Below are 8,695 nucleotides of genomic sequence, written 5' to 3'. Positions count from 1 at the left end.
ACCAGATGTCTCAATGAGAAGCCCTCCAGTAGGATCCAAGCAAAAGGGCAATCTCCCCTCCTGTTCCTTCCAGCAACTGATATTCAGAAGCATTATTGACTCTGACTATGGAGGCAGAGCAAAGTCATCATGGCTATGATGGGGGGGGGGGTATGTTGGAGAGAAAAAACTAACAGGAACCTTGATGACAAAGTTCTCATCAGGAATTGCAACAATCTCACCTTCACAAATAAAGAACCATATAATTAAAAGCCACTACTCCCTTAAAAGTGGAGTAAACATTGTATTAAATCTTGTTTGGGTGGCAATTAATTGCATTGTGTGTGTGTAGTGGGGGGTGGCTCATATCCTTGATGCTGCCCCCAAAACAATATAAAAATGCAGGTGACTCAAAACACTCCAGAATCTTCATCTGATTCCATTGCAGCTTCTACTTGCTAGATATCAAGGTAAGAGAGTAAGCAGACCAGCTTCTGAAATGCTCCTTGGTGGCTGCTTTTATTTTTACTTGGTTTAGGTCTGGATTCAGAATTAGAGTTGTGCAGCCCATTGATGCTAGAGAATAGCATAACGTAAGGGTAGTAGATGTGTGTGTATGTATGTATGTATGGTCATGTTGTTTTGTCAGTTACGTATCTATAGGTATCTTGATTTTTCTTGATTCAAATACGTTTTTGGAAGCTCAGGTCTCTAACATCTCAATATCTAGCACTGTAGCTAAGTTTGTTTACTTGACCTTGTTTCCTTATCTGATGTCTCCCATTACATATATTTATTCTACTACAGCATAGTGCTTTCCAAATGATGTTGAACTCCCACCACCATCAAGTATCTAAACCCAAGAACTGGAAGATAGGAGCAAATGAGCTACATTACACCAAATCATACCGTAGGTCCGTCAGATTAGGCATTGTCTACCCCTGGGATGGTGAGCCTGTTGCCTTCCAGATGTTGTTGAGGTACAACTCCACTCATCCTTGGCCCAAGGCCCTTCTGGCTGAGGCTGATAGGAGTTGGAGTCCAACAACATCTGGAGGACTTCATATGGGCTACAGCAGTGGTTCTCAACCTGTGGGTCCCCAGATATTGTTGGACTACAACTCCCATCATTCCTAGCCAGCATGACCAGTGGTCAGGGATGATGGGAGTTGTAGTCCAGCAACATCTGGGGATCCACAGGTTGAGAACCACTGGGCTACAGGCTTGCTCTGCTCTCCAGTTTTCTTCTACAGAATTCTGGTTTAACCAGGAAAGTGCTGGGAATCAATCCCACAAATGGAGCATGAACAGGCCCAGAATGATGGGATAGATTGGGCTGTGGCCCCTTCTAAGACTGGCCAGATGGTGATGGCCACCAACTTGGATGACTTTAAAAGAAGTGTAGACAAGGTTAAGGAGGATAAGCTATTTCAACTGCTGGTAGCTATATGCCTCTGAATACCAGTTGCTGGGAATCATAAGCAGGGAGAGTGCTGCTGAGTTTGGCCCCCTTGCAGGCTTCCCATAGACATCTGGTTGGCCACTGTCATGAGCCACATGGAGATATATTGACCAGACTAGTCTGACGGGAAGATGAAAATGGGGAATTGTTGACACTGGACTCTGGTGAGGGTCCCAGTAGGCTGGAGGGCATTGATTCAGACCCCAGGAAGGTGACAAGCAGGCTGTAAGGACCTTGGTGCCATCAGACACCTCAGATGCTGCACCACCTTTTCCTGACGCAGCACCAGAACTATTTCCCATGCCTTCTCCCACTGAGGAGGTTCCTGCAGATAGATTACACAGTGAGATGGCCGAGTCAGTTCCACCTCCATCACCGAGGATATGGAGATGACTGTGCCCAGTTGCATGGCTTTGGATACCACCCACACAACTGACTGTGCCCACCTCACTTCAAAAGAAGAGCCATGGGGTGTGTTATATGTTGGGACAACCGCAGCCCCTGTTGTACCTGTTGAGTGCCGACCAATGTGCCTTTTAACCTGACTTTAACCTGAAGGCCTTTGTCTAAAACAGAGCTGAGATTTTAAGTACTGTATCCACCAGGGAGAACAAGCACAGCCACTGTAAGAATGGGATGCTGGACTAGATGGGCCATTGATCTGATCCATCTGCAGGACTTTTCTTACGTGCTTATGAGTAACAGTGAGGTCGGGCTCTTGCCCTCAAGCCCTGCCTGTGGGTTTCCTGGAGGAATCTGGTTGGCCACTGTGAGGATGGCAGACCAGATGGGCCATCTTCTTATATTCTTGATGTAATAATAATAATAATTTATTATTTGTACCCCGCCCATCTGGCTGGGTTTCCCCAGCCACTCTGGGAGGCTTCCAACAAAGATGAAAAGTACACTAAAATGTCACATATTAAAAACTTCCCTGAAAAGGGCTGCCTTCAGATGTCTTCTGAATGTCAGGTAGTTGTTTATCGCTTTGACATCTGATGGGAGGGCGTTCCACAGGGCGGGCGCCACTACCGAGAAGGCCCTCTGCCTGGTTCCCTGTAACCTGGCCTCTTGCAGTGAGGGAACCGCCAGAAGGCCCTCGGAGCTGGACCTCAGTATCCGGGCAGAACGATGGGGGAGGAGACGCTCCTTCAGATATACTGGACTGAGGCTGTTTAGGGCTTTAAAGGTCAGCATAAAGATGTGGCATGAAAGCAGAGCTTTGTTGTGGGGAAAGGAGCTAAGGTAAAAACTAGCATGTAGAAGGAGAGAGAGGGAGTCAGAGGTGAGGCTGAGAGTCAAACCCTGGAGTTCTTCTGGTAATATCCATGAACTCAGTTTTTTTCCATATACTTGGGATCTCTTTTGCATTTTTAAACTAATATCAGATTGCTTTGAACCTTTTCTCTGCACATCCACTGCTTAAAAACACTTATGGGATCCCCATGGGGGAATGCTGATTTTGACACAACCTTTCATTCCTTCAGTTCATTTCGCCTTCCTTTTTTATGTCCTGATGCACATTGATAAAACACTACGAAAAGCAATTACTGTGAGCAGATTGTCCTATGAGTCTTCTTGTGTAGAGTTTAATCATGCACACATCCGTTCCTGCAGATCAGGAAACCCCTGCACAAAACATTAATCAGATTCATTCCTTTGTAGTGAATTATCAAAGCCTGCGTGAGTATTGCTTATGTAGGGCAAAGGTGGCACACAGGTATTGAAAGCTGCTAAGGAGTGGGACTTTTCAGGGGTGGCAGTTCAGCTCTGGAATGTTCTCCCAAATTCTTATGCTTGGGGGTCAAATGTGCCCCCCCTCCATATCTCTCTATCTGGTCCTCAGGACATTTTCCAGGCCACATCCGTCACTGGTCCTGCTGTGCACCCTGAGTGTTTTTGTCTAGCTCGAACATGTCCTTGAATTCTGATAATGCCACTAATTTGCCTGGTTAGAAAATAAAGAGGGATATTTGAGTCAAATTACATTTTTTGCTTTGCCAATTTTTGCTTTTGGCCCAACGCAACACTGGTTCATGGCCTAGGTTGTCTAGACGAAAATGTGGTATTCAGCCTGAAAGTTTCCTAGCCCTTGTCTTAAACCTTTAAAACCTTTAAATTATGTTTAAATCTGCTACTATATGGCTTTGTGGTAGTAAGCTTTTGTAAGTATCACCCAATGCCCATTGGAACCTCTCAGATAATGTATTTTTTTTAGGAATGCAAATGCCAAAAAATAAATAAATTCCAATATATGTAAATAAACATTTCTGCAAATTTCAGCCTGAGATCAATGAATTGGCTCCTGGGTAAGGTAAACATGGCCCTTTTTGAAATCATTGGGGCTCCATCACCAAGTTGAAAATAGTTTTAAGGTTAAAGGTTGTATTTCAATATTTTGCGGATATTCACAGAGCCACCCAGAGAAAGTTTTTAGTGGGCACACATATGGAAAATAAATGGAATGGAAGGCTACAGGAAACTGAACGTCATGTGAAGAATTCTGGAACTGTATTTCTGTATTTAAACCGATTACTCCTCCTGCGTTGGTTCCACAATGGAAAGAAGACCAGATAATTTCAAAATCTAAGAAGAAAATAGCTGAGAATAATTACAGAAGATCTCTAACCATGTTTCACTTACCTGCTTTCCTCCTTCGCCTTCGCCTTCGCCTTAGCTGTGATTCCTGCAGTGCAGGGAGTTGGTCTACATGATCCTTTTGGGTTCTTCCAACTCTATGGTTCTAATATTCCTGTATGCATCTACCTCCTCTTCTCACCATACATTGGAGTCTCTACATCAATATTTCAGCTGCCCTTCATCTGAAGGCCCCCCAGACCTTAGCTACCCTACAGAATTGCCTCCAAAACTAGCTACCAAATGGGGCCTGAATTCAACTTCTGTAGGACACTTAGAGCTCTAGGGGATTGAGTATGACTAAAACATTTTGATAAGACTCTTTGATAAGACTTGTACATTCTCAAGGAGGTACAGTGGTACCTTGAGTTACAAATGCCTCAGGTTGCAAACGCTTCATGTTACAAACTCCACTAACCTGGAAGAGTTACCTCAAGTTGAGAACATTTGCCCTCAGGATGAGAACATAAATTGTGTGCCGGCAGTGCAGCAGCAGCAAGAGGACCAATTAGTGAAAGCACGCCTCTAGTTAAGAACAGTTTCAGGTTAAGAATCGACCTCCGGAACAAATTAATAACTAGAGGTGCCACTGTACCTCATACCTATATAGGTCACCTGCCTCCTTGTGTTGCTTCCCAAATGGTTTTTGCTCCCTCTACAAACTCTGTTTTGCACCTCCCTCTGCAATGCTGCTTTGTCTCATTCTACTACTAACACCCACCCATTCTGGAAGTTAGAATGCTGGTAGACATTCTATAACTTCACAGCAACTTTGTCAGTGATGGAAGCATCTCAGCATGAAGACAAGCTTGCCCCATATATTTTAGTTTAGTCATAGATTTAGAGGGAAGACACTTATATTTAGATGGAAGGATAGATAAGTCTAAGCATTGCCTTGACTAACAAGGATTCACAACAATTTCAAAATTAGACAATGTTTATTTCTGAAACATTTGATTTTCAATGCTTTATATGAAGCAACCCCATGAGGTAGATGAAGTTTAGAGAGTGTGATTAGCCAATACCCACTATTGTAGTTTGGGCAGAAAGTGGATCTGAACTAAAGTTGCCTTGCTGGACAGTGGCTCACCATTGACTGGAAAAACAACAACAACAAAGTGAAGAAATCAGAGACAAAGTATATTAGTATTGTGTTCAATGGTCATCATCTTTCCAACTTTTGAAATCTTACCAGGCATTGTCTGTGTAGCTTAATAGCCAACTATGTGGGACGTGGGTGGCGCTGTGCATTAAACCACAGAGCCTAGGACTTGGTGATTAGAAGGTCGGCAGTTCGAATCCCTGCAACAGGGTGAGCTCCCTGCTCCTGCCCACCTAGCAGTTCGAAAGCACGTCAAAGTGCAAGTAGATAAATAGGTACCTCTTCGGTGGGAAGGTAAACGGCATTTCCATGCACAGCTCTCGTTCGCCAGAACTGGCTTAGAAATGCTGGCCACATGACCCGAAAGCTGTACGCCGCTCCCTCGGCCAATAAAGCGAGATGAGCGCCACAACCCCAGAGTCATCCGCGACTGGACCTAATGGTCAGGGGTCCCTTTACCTTTACCTTTACTCAGCAGCCTTCAGTGTTAGAAACTTTAGTTTTCAAATTTGATATTCCCAAAGGAAGCCCAAATGCTGTTCCCCAAATACTAAATTTTAGATGCTTTAATGAGTGCAAAAAAAAAAAAAAGGTTCCCCATATTTTGACCATCCATGTTTACTCTTTTGCCTGGTGTCTTGTTCCAGCGTCACCTCCATCAGGAAACAATATGTCCGGAAGACACTCATGCCATGCGTCCTGTCCTGCGTCTACGGTCAGAATACAGCCACCACCCTTTGTACTGACCATCCCGGGACCTGCTCTTTATTGCCCACACCAGCCTTTGCGCATTCAACAACACAACCCTTGTGCTCGTGGTGGTGGGAGATATTCTGCCTTTTTCTATGAAGCTCCCTTCGAACTGGAATCAGAGGATGAACCGACTTCTGGATATGGTTCAAGCATAGCAATGCTGTACCGCTCCAGGATGGGGCTGCCTTATCCCTGGCTCTAAGTGAGGAACAGAAGAACCCAAGGAAACAAAGGAAAAAAGAAAAATGGATGAGCTATTTTGCATGGACTTCTGGAAGCCCCCTGCAACCTCAAGTTATGTCATCTAGAACTGTTGAGGGCTAAAACTTCTGAAGTTCAGCTGTAAACATGACAGATCTTCTTGTTGTTTGTTGTTTGAGGGATTTTTCTTCTAATTTCACACCCCCAACCATGGCAGATCCATATTAATTATCCATATTAATATTTATGGGCACTAATTCTAAGTTGTTCTTTCATGTTCTTTTACATATATGCTTTCTTAAAAAGAGGTATTTTACCCATACACGATAAGACTGCCCCTTAAGAAAGCACCCCTAAATTCTGAGAATCTAAGTAACCACTGACCAGTTGCCAACCTCCCTTTTTCGGGCAAAATTCTTGACCAGATCCCGGTGTTCTTGGGGGAGACTATCTTTCTAAATAGTAAAATCTAGATAATGAAATCCTCACACAATCCTATTGGCAATCAAAAGATCCAGTCTACATTCTCATAAATTTACCCCCTAAATATATACTACAAAGAAACTTGAAAAGAGCAGTTGACCTCATGTTTTGGCATATATCAATACTATTCGTGTTGGCAATGTTTTAGAAGGGCATGGACCACTTTTAACACACACTTATTCTTAGAAAAGAGATTTTTGGTGATATCCTATCCATGGCTACTCAGAAGTAAGACCCATTGAGATTGGTGAAGCTAGTGTGTATATAGAATTTCAGACGAAAGCATGTGCTTTCTTCACTATGGTGAAAATGGATTTTATCCCTCGTTTTCATTCGTTGGCCACAAAAATCTGATGCAAAGCCTAATGTTTTGAATGAGGGAAAAAAATGAGATTACATTATTCATACTGTCTCTTATAGCTGATTTATGTCTGATTTGTTGTAAAGCTTTGTGGTTGAAAGTGTAATCTGATGTGTAATCATAGCTGCCTGTTCTGTTCTCACTTCAGTTTCAAGGGTCTGTGTTATCACTTGCTTACCACTATACTGTATATTAAACCTTGCAATGCATCATAGAAGCCTTGTGTGTCAAACAGTGCTTCTTACTTAGCATGGCAAACTGCTTAAGAGACTGAGGTTGCAATCTTTAAGCGCACATAAAAAGGAGGAAGTCTCAATGAATGCCTAGGATCACAGAATCAGAAATCTGGGTCCCCTGGAAAGAGGTACTTATTATTAAAGCACTCTTGGCACCCTCCGCAAACAAACATCTTCCAGTATTCTTTGAGAGAAGCCAGGAATGTTAAAAATATTCTGAATGTATAAAGGTAAAAAGGTAAAGGACCCCTGGATGGTTAGGTCCAGTCAAAGGTGACTATGGGATGCAGCACTCAACTTGCTTTTCAGGCCGAGGGAGGCGGCGTTTGTCCACAGAAAGCTTTCTGGATCATGTGGCCAGCATGACTTAACTGCTTCTGGCACAATGGAACACTGTGACGGAAACCAGAGCGCACGGAAACATCATTTGCCTTCCCACCGCAGCAGTATCTATTTATCTACTTGCATTGGCGTGCTTTCGAACTGCTAGGCTGGCAGGAGCTGGGACAGAGCAACAGGAGCTCACCCCATTGCGGGGATTCGAACTGCCGACCTTCTGATCGGCAAGCCCAAGAGGCTCAGTGGTTTAGACCACAGCGCCACCCGCATCCCATTCTGAATGTATAGCACAGATGTGGCCATTATGTGTTGACCCCCCATTTAAAACCACACATCTGCCTCTGTGGCTTCGTGTTTCCCAATCAAAAGTGTCAATGAAAGCCATTCTGAATCACTGGTCCACAATCGGCTTACAGGCTGCATATTAAATGGCTATCGATTCAGAGGTTGGGACTGGAGTGCACATCGGTTGTTTGTTTGAGACAATTATCTGTGAAGCCAGTTTCTATACATACACATGCACCCCTCTCGCATCTTCCATCCAAGAGGCATTATCTGAGTTCAAGGATATTCAGATCAGGCCAAAAACATTCAAGGAAGGTGCAAAGCAGAGCTGCTGAGGGTTATGGTTTAGTAAGAGAGTCCCACGGGCAAGACAGAGAGGTCTGGAGAGATGCATTCGACCCCCAGGTCTACACTAATGCATTCGACCCCCAGGTCTACACTAATTCTCTACACTAATTCTACCTTTCACACTGCTTCTCCAGAGCTTCTGAAGCGGCTCCATGTTATAAATGATTTCTGCAATTCCATGCAGTTGAAAGTTGGAAGATTCAGGTCAGATAAAAGTAATTCATGCAGTGCATAGTTCAGTTATGGAACTTGTTAACCCCAGGAGGCAGGGATGGCCGCCAATTTAGATTACTTTGGAAGAGGATTTGACAAAATCATGGAAGAGAAGGGTATCCCTGACTACCAATCCAAATGGCTAAGCTCTGCCTCTGCAGTCAAAGGCAGCAATGCTCCTGAATACCCGTTGCTGTAAACTGCAGGTGGGTAGAGTTGATCTGGTGTGAAGGTCATGCTTGTCGGTTTCCCACAGGCATCTGATTGCCACTGTGAGAAAAGGACGTTGGACTGGA

At 43.9% G+C, this 8,695-nt stretch overlaps 1 long non-coding RNA gene across 1 annotated transcript; it reads left to right on the top strand.

The window, feature by feature from the left end:
* Positions 1 to 315: 315 nt before the first annotated feature.
* Positions 316 to 7,195, top strand: LOC307205824. Its single transcript, XR_013834084.1, has 2 exons — positions 316 to 449; positions 5,828 to 7,195. It is a non-coding gene; the product is annotated as an uncharacterized lncRNA (long non-coding RNA).
* The last annotated feature ends 1,500 nt before the right edge of the window (positions 7,196 to 8,695 follow it).

The sequence above is a fragment of the Podarcis cretensis genome (genome assembly GCF_951804945.1).
Source record: "Podarcis cretensis genome assembly, chromosome: 16".
NCBI lineage: Eukaryota > Metazoa > Chordata > Lepidosauria > Squamata > Lacertidae > Podarcis > Podarcis cretensis.
The sequence above is the reverse complement of the archived record's forward strand: the minus strand, read 5'-3'. Positions and strand labels throughout refer to the sequence as shown.